This window comes from Anabrus simplex, chromosome 2 (assembly GCF_040414725.1).
Source record: "Anabrus simplex isolate iqAnaSimp1 chromosome 2, ASM4041472v1, whole genome shotgun sequence".
Classification (NCBI taxonomy): Eukaryota; Metazoa; Arthropoda; class Insecta; order Orthoptera; family Tettigoniidae; genus Anabrus; species Anabrus simplex.
In genome coordinates, this window is record NC_090266.1 from 135,264,653 (window position 1) to 135,282,250 (window position 17,598).

Consider the following 17,598-nt stretch of genomic DNA (forward strand, 5'->3'; position numbering starts at 1 on the left):
ACCACTATTTGCCCGTAGAACCGCGGCCATTCGGCGAAACATCGATTCCACAAGGTGGCAGAAGATATCTTAGAGTGTCTGGTACCACAAGCGCAACAGCAGGTCCTCCAGTTGGCGAACACTGCTGGCCGGTGGTGATGCAGAATGAACCCGCTATCTAAGTCGAACCACAAATGTTCAATGTGATTCATATTGGGACTATTCGCTTTCATGTTCCTCGAACCAGTTCTCAAAATCCCGGCAGCGTGGCATGGCACATCGCCCTGTTGGAAGTGATCTTTACCATCAGGGAATTCTGCTGACATGTACGCATGGGCTTGGTTATGAATAACATCCGGATACCGGGCAGCTGCTAGGGATTGGTATACCGGACAGCTGCTAGGGATTGGTATACCGGACAGCTGTTAGGGATTGGTGTACCGGCATAATGACTCCCAGCGTGTCCTATGAAAACATCGCACAGATCATCACACCTCCTCCACCAGCCTGTCTCCACCCGACCGTGCAGCCACGTGCCATAGCCTCTGATTGAAACTGGCGTACACGCACTCGTCCGTCGACGTGATGAACCAGGAATCTGGATCATGATTTGTGCCAACCTCATCCACTGCTTTCGATGGAACGCAGTCAGCATTGGGGCATGGCTGGGTCGTCAATTCACAGTCCCATGCGCAGCAGTATTCGATAAACCATGTGCTGAGAAACATTGGCCCAATCATCACCGTTGTACCAGTTGTGGATTTCTCAAACTTTGGCCCCGCAGTCGCACCGAACAATGTGTGACATCTTCCTCTTGTCTCTGGCATTAGTGAGCTGCTTTCGACAAACGGTTGGACTACGCGTTGTTCCCATCGTTGCACCTCTTTCGAAACATGTTCACAACAGCGACACGAGAGCAGTTCTCAAGCCGTGCCGTTTCATAATGCTGGTACAAAGGTGCCGGGCCATCTCTGCTCGTCCTCTATCAAATGCGGAGAGATTGGTTGTTTTTCCCATTCTGATGCCGGAGATACTACTAACGGCAAGCCTGTAGAGCTGCCCTACATGTCACGTGTTACACTGCCCGCTCCAGGCGCGTTTAACTTTCCTACGTCGGGGTGTCATTGGTGTATAGTACTTCTAACAAACAGTTCATGGCTGTGTAACGCATTTAATTAGACACTTATTTTCTACTATCAAGTTTCTGAGACCGAATTTCATTCGCAGTCGTCGTTCATTTAAGAGGATGAATGCGAGAACATACGAGAGCCGTGTCAGATTTAATGGCACTTTGAAGAACCCCCATGCAGAGCACAATATCCTCACACCGATGTGTATTTAAATCGGCAACATTCGGAGAGGCATGCATGAACAGAATATCACACTGCAGACGGCACCCACCCACCATGTAGAGGCTACCGAAAAACGGTTGCACCGAGGCTATAATAGCCACACGATTATATTATTATTATTATTATTATTATTATTATTATTATTATTATTATTATTATTATTATTATTATTATTATTATATGCCATAGTCGCTTCGGACAGTTCAAATTCGTGCCTCCGTATTGGAGGTTGTTTTTTTTTTTTTTTTTTTTTTTTGCTAGTTGCTTTACGTCGCACCGACAATTGGAGGGTTTTTCATGTACCTTTCATATGGTTAAAAGTTCAGTATAGTTGATGATGATGCATGTTATTTAAAGGTCATCAGCCCCAACTAACTTCAAGTAATAGAAGAACAAGAAAATACAAAAATAAGTAACGAAATCAAAATCAACATCATTGCAACGCAGGAATCACAAAGTTGAACCAGGTTTCAAGGAAAGATTCAAATATTACAAAAGGGAAAGTACGAACTTCTTGTCAAACTATTACAAGCACAATTCAAATCAAGGTCTCACACGGCCTAGAATCTTTCTAAACTTTCAGGAACTCATCAACAACTGGGTGCAAAACAAAATATACAGTGTTACATTTTTCACTAAAGCTGCAGGATTGGAAATCTACCACATTTATTTTAAGGCTACTGGAATGTGCTTCTCAACGCCGTCACCAAATTGAGCGCAGGTACAGGGGTAATCGAATGGTACGCAAGTAGGAATTTGTTACCTAGGTGACAGCCCTGCATGCAGATCAGAGGTGTTTACTTGATTTATTAATTTATTATTCATGAAATGATATCAAAATTACATTTCAAGTAGGCTAGGTTGCGTCAGTTGCAATAATTCTGTTTATTAAGTCGTTTCCTTCGCGATGAAATTACTCCAGATGGATACGACACATATCTCTTTATCGATGCGGACGACAGGAGGCATGACCAACAAATGGCAAATAAGTTAATATGGGATGGACAGCTGATTCAGAAAGCAAAATGGAACCAACTAGAGGGGAAAATATCCTGGATGAGGTGCTGGCAAAACCAGATGAGCTCTGTAGAGAAAACCGAAGTAATAGATGATATTAGTGATCATGAAGATGTTTTCGTCGCAGTTAAAAATAAATGTGATAGAAAGGAAAGTGTTAAAATTAGGACTATTAGGCAGTACCATATGGCTGATAAAGCAGGCATGAGACAGGTTAAAAAAGTAAATATGATCGGTGGTAAACGGTAAATAAAAATGTAAACAGACTCTGGGATGGGTTTAAAGCAATTGTAGAGGAATGTGAAAACAGGTTTGTACCTTTAAAGGTGGTAAAGAATGGTAAATACCCACTTTATTACAACAGAGAAATAAAGAGACTAAGAAGGAGATGCAAACTGGAAAGAAATAGAGTTAAAAATGGCTATGGAAATAAGGAGAAATTGAAGGAACTTACTAGGAAATTAAATCTAGCAAAGAAGGCAGCTAAGGATAACATGATGGCAAGCATAATTGGCAGTAATACAAATTTATTGATAAATAGAAGGGTATGTATAGGTATTTTAAGGCAGAAACAGGCTCTAAGAAGAACATTCCAGGAATAATTAATGAACAAGGGGAGTATGTATGTGAGGATCTTCAAAAGGCAGAAGTATTCAGTCAGCAGTATGTAAAGATTGTTGGTTACAAGGATAATGTCCAGATAGAGGAGGAGACTAATGCTAAAGAAGTATTAAAATTTACATATGATAACAATGACATTTACAATAAGATACAAAAGTTGAAAACTAGGAAAGCGGCTGGAATTGATAAGATTTCTGGGGATATACTAAAGACAATGGGTTGGGATATAGTACCATATCTGAAGTACTTATTTGATTATTGTTTGGTTGAAGGAGCTATACCAAATGAATGGAGGAGTTGCTATAGTAGACCCTGTGTATAAAGGAGAGGGTGATAGACATAAAGCTGAAAATTACAGGCCAGTCAGTTTAACATGCGTTGTATGTAAGCTTTGGGAATGCATTCTTTCTGATTATATTAGACATGTTTGCAAAATTAATAACTGGTTCGATAGAAGGCAGTTCGGTTTTAGGAAAGGTTATTCCACTGAAGGTCAACTTGTAGGATTCCAGCAAGGTATAACAGATATCTTGGATTAAGGAGGTCAAATGGACTGTATTGCGATTGACCTGTCTAAGGCATTTGATAGGGTGGATCTTGGGAGACTACTGGCAAAAATGAGTGCAATTGGACTAAACAAAAGAGTGACTGAATGGGTTGCCATATTTCTAGAAAATAGATCTCAGAGAATTAGATTAGGCGAAGCTTTATCCGACCCTGTAATAATTAAGAGGGGAATTCCTCAAGGCAGTATTATTGGACCTTTATATTTACTTATGTATATAAATTATATGAGTAAAGAAGTGGAATTAGAGGTAAGGTTTTTGCGGATGATGTTATTCTGCATAGAGTAATAAATAAGTTACAAGATTGTGAGCAACTGCAAAATGACCTCGATAATATTGTGAGATGGACAGCAGGCAATGGTATGTTGATAAACGGGGTTAAAAGTCATGTTGTGAGTTTCACAAATAGGAAAAGTCCTTTCAGTTTTAATTACTGCATTGATGGGGTGAAAGTTCCTTATGGGGATCTTTGTTAGTATCTAGGTGTTAATATAAGGAACTATCTTCATTGGGGTAATCACATAAATGGGATTGTAGACAATAATCATGTTTTATTGCAGCCAATGGCCATATATAAATTGTTCTACTCTTTACTATATTCGTGTAGGCTAAGGTCTTTTCTCTTTTGCTACACTTATTGAAGTGGTATCGTTCACATATTTTCCCACATAATTTGCACACGGATTCGTCGCTTGCTTCGTGCTATCTCTCTTTTATACATAGCTTATGATGAAATCCGTGTACAGCCAGCCTGTTGATAGCGCTGCGCATGTTCTTATTTTGGCCCGTCCAGTCTCTGCTTGTCATGGCATCCGTCACGTAGAACTCCGGCCAGATTTCTTCTCTTTTGCTTAACCTCAGATTTAGGTGAGCAATGGTTTGAGGTGTCGATGGCACAGAAAGATATTTAAGCTTCTCGATAAGGAGAGACTCCTGAGCTAATTCATAAGCTAGTCTAGATGGAGATGTCTTAGAAATACCTAATATTCTTTTCAGAAAGGTAGCTTTCAGATTTTCAAGGGTAGTTAGGTCTGATGTTTGATGGTTTGTCCCAGATAAATCTATGCCATATGTCAGAATGGGTAGTATCTTTGCATGAAAAATTTCATTGCCGAGCCTATTGATATTTTGGCTGGGTCTTGTATATCGTAAATTCCTCTTATTGCTGCTGCTGCTGCTGCTGCTCTTTCCCTCACATGTATTTTGAACGAAGATCCTGACGTTTGTAGATTGATGCCGAGGAAGGGAAACTTATTTACTGTAGTCAAGTCTACCCCTGCATATGAAATTCTATCTGTCGCTGCTATTCTTCCTCCTTTTCTGAAAACCATACAGACCATCTTGTTCATGTTAACCTGGAAGTCGTTTGTTTCGGCCCATTCCTGTAATCTATCTACTGCGATCTGACGGTCTTCTCTGTTTCTCGATCCTATTATCATGTCATCTGCATAGGCACAAAGCACTGTCGACAGACTATCTGTTATTCTTGTGATGTCTGTTCTAGCTACGTTAAAAAGTGTAGGGCTAATGGGGTCTCCTTGTAACACACCGTTTGTTTGAGTGATGGGGGATGAGAGTGATACCCCATCATCTATTCTCACACTATTGTAGGCTAGAAGATTATTTATTACAATCTTAAGTTCATCATCTGCTCCAATCATACCGTCTAATTTTTCCATTAATTTTGATGTGTTGAGCAAGTCAAAGGCCTTGCTGAAGTCAATGAATACAGCATAAAATTTTCCTTTTTAATGCCTAAGTGCTTCTTGCACCTCATCTAGAAAATTAGCGACAGCTTGTAGAGTTCCTCTGCCTTTCCTGAACCCGAATTGTTCCTCTGGGAGATTATCATCTATTAATTCGTTAAGTTTTTTATTAATGTTTTTGTATGTACTTTCATGACGTTGTTCTCTAACGCTAACCCTCTATACGAGTTTTCATCATCAGGATCTCCTTTTCCCTTATATAACATTTTTATGTGGGACGTCCTCCAGCTCTCCGGGATTCTACCTGTTTCTAAACATTTATTGAATAGCTTGGTCCAATAAGGTGCTAGCAATTGTAGAGTGCCTTTTAGATTCTCGTTGTAAATTCCATCCGGGCCGGCTGATTTGTATGTTTTTAGTGTCTTGAATTGTTCTCGTCACTTCATCTATTGTTATTTCTAGATTTTTTGTCGAACTACATTTTGAGACATCTAGTGCTAATGTTCGTCCTCCTGTATTTAATACATTATTAATGTGGTTTTCCCATATATTCATATTTATTTGATTCGATGGATTCACCCTTTTCCTCTTTAAAGCCGCAAAAGGATCTGTTAATCAGTTAATTGTTTATAACTTCTTCGTTGTATCGCGTAAGCTTGTAAGGTGGTTACAGTTTTAAGTTTTCTGGCTATATGTAGTAAGATAAGCGTTTTTCTTCTTTCTATGTAGCATTCTACATCAAACCATTCTTTGGACTTCCGAGGTTTCTTGTGGAACAAAGAATCCCTTAGTATTCCATTGATGACACCTAGAGCTGTTTCGAGATTACCTTCCTCAATGAGCTGATGAGTCTCTTCTATCCTTTGGCTGTTTTCCCTGAGTTTGTTTTCGGCTATACTTCTTGATCTGGTGTGTATATTCTCTGTTTCATGTGGGACCTCTTGTCTGATTAAGAAATTTGCCGATACTGGTAGATGTTTCCTTTGTGCGGCAATACCTTGATTTCTCATAATCTGATGTCCTATCAGTTTAATATTTCTTCCTCGGTAGAAGATTAAATCAATGGTACTGGAACCGTTTGGAGCCAAGTAGGTGACCTCCTCACTTTTATTGATTAGACGGTATCCTTCCGTGAGCAGCATTTCTAATACGATATATGTTTTGCTATTCTGTTTATCCAGACGACAGTTAAAATCTCCAGCTAGTATTACATTTTCGTCCTTGTCAGTAAATGCCAGAATTTTGGCTATTTGCTCGACAGTGCCTTCCACTTTTTTCATTGGATTAATATATGTTCCTACTATAGTTCCTTCTGCTTTCAAGATTACTAAGTTTTCATCTATTATTGTATCTCTAAGTCTTCCCATTTTGTTGTTGTACATGCAGGTCACTCCTCCTTCTGGCCTTCCTCGATCCTTCTGAACTGATAATGCGTGTTTGCTGTAGTAGCCTGGCGTATCCATCCTCTCTGTCAGCATTGTTTCTGTGATTATAATTATATCATGTCCTGCCTAAGGATTTTCTGGAGTTGTTGAAAGCAAGCCTCTTATTCCTTATACATTCCATAAAATCAAGTCAAGTGTGAGATTTCCTGAATCAAAGTTATCTTTTTTGATTAATGTGTTCATTAACCTATTGAAATTTTGCGCCTTCTTGCCTTCTGTTTCGAAAACGAAACTGTATTACTAGAACTCCGGCTGGCCAGAAAACTGGTCCCATGGCTCGTTCTTTTTCCGCAAGCGGGATGGAAATTTTAAAAGCTTTGAAATATCATTTGGTTTGTAATTCTTCACAAGTTACCTGGTTTGTTATTCCTTGTTTCTGAAGATGTTCCTTAATTTTTCTTCTGTAGCATCTCTGTGAAGTTTTCCTATGTATAACCAAGCCTTTCTTTCTCCAGCTTGGAGCTCGGTATTGCTCATTGTCCCAATTATTGTGGGCTCATTACCCATCCCTTCCATTTTTCTTGTTATATTATCTTGTCGGGGTGCTCCTGGGTTATTCACTTTTCTGATTTCCACATTCCTATTCATTGTGGTATCATTGGTTTTGGATTGTGTATCCGTTTCAGCATCCTCCCCTATTGTTGTGTTGTTCCTTTGTATTTCCAAGTGGCTTATTCCATTTATTACTGATGATCTAGATGTTTGGACAAATTCTGAATTATTTTGCTGTGAAGCTGTAGATGCTATTGTAGTTTGTAGGTCAGTTTGCATAAGTTGTGTCTCCATTAGAAGAGTCATTTTCGTCATTAATGTTTCTCCTAGGTCTTCCATTATGTCTTTTAATTCTTTATAATTGCTATTATAGTTTCTGGCGATTTCTGATTATTCTTGTGAAGTTTTAAATAGACCATAGTTTTGAAGCCTAAAGCGACATGATTCGCACATCCATAGAAGGTTTCCCTTTCATGAGTTCAATGTCTTGATTTCGGTTGCTCCGAGTGATGTACATGAATTGTGGTACCATGAATTGCAGCCATCACATCCTATGGAATTATCACCTTGTGTTAGTTCTATGGCGCATTTTGCGCAATGTTCAGTGTTATTTCTTTGTGTTGCTGGCATAATTGTCTGCTCTCTGATTTTTTGGTGCGTCACAGTAGATATAAAAAAGTACTCTCTACAGTTGAAATTATTACTCTTTGATGCTTTATATAAAGATTCTCTGCGGGAAATCCGCTGTATGTATAAGTTCTTGGTAACTACTAGGAGACTTATATGTCAACCGTGTGTATTTAAAATTAGATCACTTTTACACACGAAGAATTTCGTTGGATTCTTTCAGTAAATATAGAATCTCACCTTTTGCTAGTGTATTCAGCTTCGTTTCACTGTAATAACACTCGTTTGTATGTATACGTTCTTGGTAACTACTAGAAGACCAATGTGTCGACCGTTTCTATAATTAGTGTGTATTTTAGAACTGAATCACTTTTGGTGTCATAACTCACAGGGTGCCAGTGCGGGTTGATTTATTTAGACTATAGGCGAACTATTTCTCGCGCTTAAATTTATAACGTCATGTCCATCTATATACACTCCTTGGTATCTGGTGAGCCGTGACTTTAAGTAACCGTCACTATCGATCCACTTGTTTAAATCAACAATTATAAATCACTAATTACAAGTGAAGGTTACGTTAGATTACAATCCCAGCGCTATACACTCTAAAATTACGTTGTCACTTGAGATTTCACTCTAAGCTGTCTATAGTTAATAATACATTTCACAAAAACAGCACTCGCAAAATGTTTGAAATTTGAATGTTATAAAGCACTGACACTGAATATTTAGATCGTTCCGTCTGCCATGAGGCCGCTTCCCAACGACATTAACACAATATTAACACTATATTAGCGATAATTAACACACTATTATTTAGTATTTACTATAACACACACACAAAATAATAAAAGATAATCGAAGCACTTATGCACAGAAAACACTTTTCACTTTTCCTGATCTAGGAGACATCGTAATGGCAAACAGAGAATCTTCAGAGCTACCTGATCTGTAGTCGTTCTGGTCGTAACCACCTCACCTCACCTTTGTGCAGATAAATAAGCAAACGTAAAACCATAGAAATTTCAGGCCAATTTCGTCTTCGCTTCGATTGCTGGATAGACCTAGACTTTGACAGTCATAAATATGGGATTGTAAATGAAAGCTACAGATCTCTGCACATGGTTATGAGGGTGTTTAGGGGTTTAGTGACGATGTAAAGGAGAGGGCATATACGTCTCTAGTAAGACACCAACTAAAGTATGGTTCTAGTGTATGGGACCCTCACCAGGATTACCTGAGTCCAATTCTGTTCTTTCTTAAACTGATGTGACAATCCCCTTAAATCTTGCGCATCTCTAGGCCCTCCCGTAAAACCATTGCTAAGAAAGTGCGCTAGCTCTAAATGACAGCTGTCCTTCACCGATATCATTAATAAGGCACCGTAATTATAGTATGAAGGCTTTCACGGCCGGTGTCAATATAATAAAATTCTTCCGGGCTGTTATGCCGTGGTCCACTCCTCTCGCTTCTCCCAGACGTTTCGACTACTGCTGCGGTAGTCGAAACGTCTGGGAGAAGCGAGAGGAGTGGACCACGGCATAACAGCCCGGAAGAATTTTATTATAAGGCACCGTAAGTTGTTAATTTTCATAAATAATAATGATAAACACATTATTTACTTTTACAAAGATAATAGGATTGTGGACTACTTACATACTACACACATTAATCAAATATTAAACGAGGAATCAAATTCTAAAATGATCAAAATACATTAAATTAATACATTAAGAATATTTTCGTTGACAAAACAAACATGTGATGCAATAACTTTAAAACATTCCAATGAGCATTTGTCTACACCCTGGACATCGTGGTTTCGCATCCGTAAAAGAAACGTTACCAAAAAGCGAACCATTTATGCTCACTGATTGCCTGAGCCCTGCTGACGTTTGTTGGCAATAATTCGATGGTGCTGGCAGATACTATTTTCATTACTGCATTGAGATTTATGCTTGTTAGCCAAGATGGGAATCGAGATTTGTTGGTCTTCATCATGGAAAAGAATTGTTCACATCTGTAAGTACTTCCAAAGATTGACAGGATTTCTGCCGTAAACTTTTGGAGTTGTTGGAAGCGTAACGTGACACGTATTCTCTTGCTTGTACTCTTTCTTTAACCGCGTGTTACATATTAACTCTATAATTTCCAGTTGTAAATTCTGGGGTGCGTCTTCTATTTGAACAACGAACGGTACGGAAAAATCTGCAACTTTCCTTTCACAACAGCAAGGTCCTGAAACATCCTATCCTGTACTGATGTACAGGATACTGCTTATAATGTCGCTTAACATTAAACATTTTGCAGAAGATAATGCCTTTTACACACTAAGCACAGAGCTTCTTCTTCATGTTCGCGACTTATGAAACAGTGCGACCTTTCCGGGTCAAATCTACCGTAACTTACCACTCCCGTTTTGCATCGTCCTTTCATTTCTCATGGCACGAAGAGATCTGGTTTACTAATTCCTGCTGTGAGCGAACGTACTGTCTGTTCAACTCCCCTCGCTCCCAACTAGAGAGGAGGAGTTCTACCTCGAAGATATCGTGCTTGAAAAGGAGATCGACATTTGCAGTGGGTACGACCTGAAATTTTTTAAGGTTAGAGAAAAGGTGCGCCTTACAAGTTGTAGATCAAGCTGTTTCTGAAGTCAGTAGTAACTGTTCACCTCCTTCCAATCAGAGATAATCAAGATTACCAAAACTAGAGCTCAAAAGGTGTGATGGAAACGCGAAAGGTTGGATTTACTAAAATACTTCGATCAGTCAGTCAATACTGATCTGCATTTAGGGCAGTCATCCAGGTGGCAGATTTCCTATCTGTTGTTTTCCTAGACTTTTCTTAAATGATTTCAAAGAAATTGGAAATTTATTGAACATCTCCTTTGGTAAGTTATTCCAATCCCTAACTCCCCTTCCTATAAATGAGTATTTGCCCCAATTTGTCCTCTTGAATTGAAAATTTATCTTCATATTGTGATCTTTCCTACTTTTAAACACGCCACTCAAACTTATTCGGCTACTAATGTCATTCCACGACATCTCTCCGCTGACAGCTCGAAACATACCACTTAGTCGAGCAGCTCGTCTTCTTTCTCTCAGTTCTTCCCAGCCCAAACTTTGCAACATGTTTGTAACGCTACTCTTTTGTCGGAAATCACAGAGGACAAATCGAGCTTCTTTTCTTTGGATTGTTTCCAGTTCTTGAATCAGGTAATCCCGGTGAGGGTCCCATACACTGGAAACATAGTCTAGTTGGGGTCTTACCAGAGACTTATATGCGCTCTCCTTTACATCCTTACTACAACCCCTAAACACCCTCATAACCATGTGCAGAGATCTGTACCCTTTATTTACAATCCCATTTATGTGATTACCCCAATGAAGATCTTTCCTTATATTAACACCTAGATACTTACAATGATTTCCAAAAGGAACTTTCACCCCATCAACGCCGTAATTAAAACTGAGAGGACTTCTCCTATTTGTGAAACTCACAACCTGACTTTTCACCCCGTTCATCAACATACCATTGCCTGCTGTCCATTTCACAACATTTTCGAGGTCACGTTGCAGTGGCTCACAATCTTGTAACTTATTTATCACTCTATACAGAATAACATCATCCGCAAAAAGCCTTACCTCTGATTCCACTCCTTTATTCATATAATTTATATATATAAGAAAACATAAAGGTCCGATAATACTGCCTTGAGGAATTCCCCTCTTAATTATTACATGGTCAGACAAAGCTTCACCTACTCTAATTGTCTGAGATCTATTTTCTAGAAATATAGCAACCCATTCAGTCGCTCGTTTGTCTAGTCCAATTGCACTCATTTTTGCCAGTAGTCTCCCATGATCCACCCCATCAAATGCTTTAAACAGGTCAATCACGATACAGTCCATTTGACCTCCTAAATCCGAGATATCTGCTATATCTTGCTAGAATTCTACAAGTTGAGCTTCAGTGGAATAACCTTTCCTAAAACCGAACTGCCTTCTATCGAACCAGTTATTAAAATCGCAAGCATGTCTAACTTCAAGATAGCCTTAATGATGAAGACAAATTTGTTTATTTTATTCATTGTATGTAACGTGGTTCATCTGCTCAGAAACTGACAGAAAACATTCCTCCTTCAAAGGAAACCTGTAGAAAGGCATAAGAATTGTATAGGTCTAGGTATGGGAAGGATGAGTTACTTATTGAATACTATGTTAGAGAACTTTTATCCTAGTTGTTAAAGAAAAAGATAGTTTAAGATCCATAACACGGCTGCATGACAGTTTGAAAGGAGCATTGAGAGTGCTTGATTCACTAGGAGTTACAAGGGTGAAATACGCTGCAATGTTATTTCCCCTCGTGGAGAGTGCCCTACCAGAGATTGTGTTTAAAACTTGGGACAGGTATCGTGTATCAAAAGAAATGTCTACCAAGGAACCTGACTGTTGCTGGACAGAATTTTTAGCCTTCTTAAAGACTGAGTCGAAGGTGAAGAACGACTTAAGCTAATGGAAGGTTCTTTTGAAGCTAATGAGAGGGTAGATCGAGTTAAGCAAGGCGATAAAACAAAAATTAAAGAGAGGGAACTGCCTTCAGCGGCTGCTTTAATTCCAGTAGGGGATGTTTCAGTTAGTAAGGGAATCAAGAACAACATACACTCATGTTCATAAAAAACAGAACTCCCTGAAAGACTAGAGATAGGAAGTTCATATTCACAGGACATGTTAATTAGTATGCTCTGCAGAAACGATTAGCATTTCAGTCACCTAGGTTCAGCAGGCGTCCTGTTGCCTAGTAGGCACTGGGTCGTCCATGGCCACTGATAACTTGTTCCATGCGTGATAGCATCTACGCGTATAAGGCGCGAATGGCGTCCTGGGGTATAGCCATTCATGCTGCATTCATCTGGCTCCACAGTTCATCTTTGGTGGTTGGCATTGGGTCAAAGCGCCGCACCCGTCGTTTCACCATATCCCACACATTTCCGATTGGCGACAAGTCTGGGGATCGGGCGGGCCGGGGCAAAAGTCTGACATCCTGTGACAACAAGAAACACGTGTTCGTGCAGCAACATGTGGTCGCACATTGTCCTTCTGAAATATGGCGTCTGGGGTGTCGTGCAGAAAAGGTATGGCTACGGGTCGCAGGATGTCATTCACGTAGGTCAAACTGGTCACACTGCCCTGGACACGCACCAACTGTGATTTGTGGTTGTACCCAATAGCACACCACACCATAAGACCTTGAGTTGGCTCTGCATGTCTTGTGTGAATGCAGTCAATGTGATGCCTCTCTCCCCCCCCCCCTGTCCGCGGCGAAACAAAATGCGGCCATAATTTTCATACAAACAGAACCTGGATTCGTCCGAAAACACTATCTGCTGCCATTCCTGTCCCCAGTGACGTCGTTCCATACACCATTGCAGTCTAGCTTGTTTATGCACATTAGTCAAAGTTAGGGAGAAAAATGGACGACGTGCCGGTAAGCCAGACCGTAATTAACGGCGACGGATTGTCACTCCTCATAGCGTACGATGTGTTACACTGTTCCACTATTCCATTGTTGCGCCAGAGCCGAGGAGGACGCAGATCTGTCCTGCAATGCCATTCGGATGAGGTGTCGATCTTCTTGGGGGGTGGTCTGGGTGGTACGACCAGACCCATTTCTTCGTGTCATACGGCCTTCTGTGAACCATTCTGTACACACCCGTTGCACTGCCATACACTTCGTCCCACGCGAGCAGCAATCTTCCGGATGGATGCATCACGTTTTCTCATGCCAATAATGCGGCCGCTTTCAAACTCACTCATTTGACGATACGGTTCTCGCATACGTCTGCAAGGTATCCTGCACGTCTGCTCAAGTCGCACTGATCCATTACCTTCGGTTTATAGCGACAACGAGAGCCACAGGCACATTTTACCAGTTGGTGGTGGTGTCCCGATATATCGATGTGGACCTTGAACCTGAGGGCTGATATGATTCAAATGCTAATCATTTCTTCAGAACATACTAATGCACATGTCCTGCGAATATGAACCTCCTATCTCTAGTCTTTCAAGGGGTTCTGGTTTATATGGACATGAGTATAGATATAGCGTGTGTATTTTGTAGCAGAACCACACATCCTTATCAAGACTGTGCTGTAGCTACTGACTGTTCTCTAGAAGAACGCCAAGCAACTTGAAAGAAGAAAGGGAACTTCTTTTAGGTGTCTACGACAGGGACATCTCAGTGCTAAGTGTATGATGTTCCTGAAGTGTTATTTTTGCAAATGGAAGCTTTAGGCTTTGATGTTTGTGAAGACGGCCTCAGATGAACCTACAGGTGATTCAGTTTCAAATAAAGTTATCACGATAGCAGGTAGTAATAAAGGACATGTGACGTAGCTGCAGATTTTAGTTGTTAAAGTAGTTGGTAGATCCACACACAGAGTGAGAGATCTTTGTGACAGTGGATCGCAGAAAGGCTACAAAAAGAAGTCTTATGCTAAAGATTTTTTTTGCTAGGGGCTTTACGTCGCACCGACACAGATAGGTCTTATGGCGACGATGGGATAGGAAAGGCCTAGGAGTTGGAAGGAAGCGGCCGTGGCCTTAATTAAGGTACAGCCCCAGCATTTGCCTGGTGTGAAAATGGGAAACCACGTGCTAAAGATTTAGATTGGAAAAATGGGAAAGGTAACCCTAAGTCAAGAATGATCTGGAGGTAGGAAAACAGCACCTGTTTCTTTCGAGTCCCATGAAATAACTCTGTTGTGCTGGAACGAACAAAATAGATGCTACGTTACAGTGTTAGGCTCTGACTGTATTTGAGGTAGTGCTCCCCTAGTTGATTCTGACTTGTTTAATTGACTGAAGGATAAGGGAGTTGAACTTACTGATGTTGGACAATATGATGGTAACATTGCTTGTGACATACAGATATTGTTAGGAGCTGATGTCTGGGCTCAGATAATGACGCCAGACTTTGTACATGTATACAAGAATCTGGTAAATGTGAGAACTAGTTTGGCGGTGAACACCTATGGGCTCTTCTGCGATCACCTCACCAACTGCCCCTTCGTACATTCTACGTACAATGACCCAATCAACACAAGTGGCGGATTTGTGGGAAATTGAAGCAATGAGTATAAACGATTCTGGCGAACAGAGCAGAAAAGAAGAAAGGGAACAACAGGTCAAGGTGATCTTCAAAAATACTGTGAAGAGAGAAGCAGCATCTGGCCTCTACATTGTTGTACTACCCTAGATTGTTGGTTGTACTTCTCTAGAAACAAATCGTGACGTTACTCAGAAACAACTATTGAACTACATGAAAGTTACAAGGAATGCAGAAATTTCAGGATTTTGATGGTTTCAGGAATGGGTTTGGGATGAACCTACACATGATCAGCCTAATAAGGCTGTGCTGAAAGACAGTGCCACAACAAAGATCAGGCCAGTGTTTGATGCTTCCAACAAAGAAGGAAATGGTAATTCCTTGATGTCTCTTTACCATCAAACCAAATTGAGTTTTTACTTACAGACGCCATTGCAGAAACGCCTGCTACGTCGGAACACGATGTACATTCCTTGTCTGAGGTCATGATCACACCGGACTATCGTAAACAGTTGAAGCAATTTACTTGAAACAACGACGGTTCACTTTTCGCTCCCTACATAGATACATCCTTCACACAACACACCGTTACAACCCACGGAATTCGCTATGAAGACGATTGTTTTCGTATAGGTAATGTTGACATTAAGACAGATGGCAGCAGTCTTGTCGTAAACGATGTGAGCTGTAAACCTACTGAAGGTCTCTTAGAGCTACTCTTCTCAAAAATACCTGACAAGAGTATAATTTCGGAAGATGATCTTATGACATATAAACCAATTATTTTTAATACTTACGCTATTCGGCGTAATTACAGGAGATCAGAAGCTGTGAATACAAGTAAGAGTAGCGAATATTGAAATTTAATTTCTAAGCTGTTTCCTACACATCAAATGTCTGTGCGCGGTCTCAATTTCATCTACAAGCCTATGTTACCCTATATACTTGAAAGATCGCATCCTAAACATTTTCCTACTTTCCCATCCCCTCACGCTTCACCCCTCTTTCCGTAGCATATGGTGAACTGAGTAGCTATAATAATGAAGAGGATTTTATTACAAATTTATTCTCAGGAGGAGAAGCATTCTAAGGAGTTGAGCAATGTAAACGCAATAGCCCTGGGCTAGTTATTTAGCGTTAACCCCGTAAGAGCAATGTGCGCTCATTAGCACCTGTGATGTGCGCATTAGCGCCTGTGAGGTACGAATTAGCCCCTTTGATGTATGCATTAGCGCTTGTGATGTGCGGTTTAGCCCTGCGGTGTGCGCATTAGCGCCTGTGATGTATCGAAGGTCTTATTTTAAAATGAAGACTTGAATATGCGATAATTCACCCCTTTGAACACAATTGCAGTTATTCGTATCATTTGATTTCTGTAGAAGCATTGGGTGATATGCACAAAGGTGAGTAAGTACTTTCCACTCGCCTATTGGGAGTTTTAACTCTCAGTCGGATGCATAAGAACGAGTGAGAAGTCCACTCACTCAAAATTCACAGTGCATGACGTCACCCAGTGGAGCGGGGACAAACAGACACTCATTTCCGGGAGAGCTTGCTCCAGAGTGGTATGCATAAAATCGAGTGGCGATAGTTTATACTCAGAAATCAGCTAGTTACCTATGCAGTTGACTCACGAGGAATTGTAAGGGTATTATAAGGGCTACGAGCGCAGTAATGGAGTTTTATATGGATGTTCCCGGAAGAAGGAAGACCTATAAACCTCGCCGAGACTCTGATATCGTTAATTATAAAGACATTTATAGGTTTGGAAAGGAAAACTTGCATTGGATGGCGCAGTATTTTCTGGACGAAATTGATGAAACAAGAGGAGGTGCTCTTAGCAATGAGAAAAAGATGAGGGGTTTTCTTTCGCTACGATGGCGATCCTTGTTTTCAGACTGGCATGGCTGAAGACGTACGTGTTAATCAAAGTACAATATCCCGTACAATTCCCGAAGTTTCGATTGTGATTGAAGCGAAAGTTAAATTCTGGATAAAGTTTCCAATGACAATCCAAGCTCTACAGGCTGCCAAAATTCAGTGGCAGGAAAGGTATAATTGCCCACATGCTGTAGGGGCTGTTGACTGTACACATGTACAAAAAAAGCCACACCAGCATGGTGATGAATATATTAATGGGAAAGGGGTACCCAGCATAAATGCGCAAGCCACTTGCAACGTGAGTGAAGAGTACGTCAATTGGCCTGCACGATTCCTGAATCAGGAGAAACTCTGAAGTTTGCAGAGTAATGACAGGCAATCGTGCAAATGCCCTTCTTCTTAGAGATGTCGGTTATCGTATTGCACCATGGCTTATGGCCCCGTACCGATATCCTGAAACCCCAGAACATACATCCTACACCAAGTGTATAACAAAACAGTGGGTGATAATAGAGAGATGTTTTGGGCATGTATAACAACGCTTTCCGATACTTCAATTTAAAATACGACTAGCCACAGAGAATGTACCGTTAGTTATTTTAGACTGTGTGGCGAGACTACGTCATCCCTCCGCCACAGGAACCTAGAAGGCAGCGGCTGGACCTCGTCACACTAGGAAACCCCGGTGAAAGCGTGTAGAGTGCCCGTCTTCTTTATGATTTCCATGGCAGCATAATTGAAACAAAATATAGTAAACAAATACATCGAGTGCCTTTCTACATATTGTTATCTATGGACGGCACTG

At 40.6% G+C, this 17,598-nt stretch overlaps 1 long non-coding RNA gene across 1 annotated transcript in view; it reads right to left on the reverse strand.

Moving 5' to 3' along the window:
- The window catches only part of LOC136862702 (uncharacterized), a 278,626-nt gene that overhangs the window by 154,552 nt on the left and 106,476 nt on the right, over positions 1 to 17,598 (reverse strand). The window lies entirely within an intron of this gene.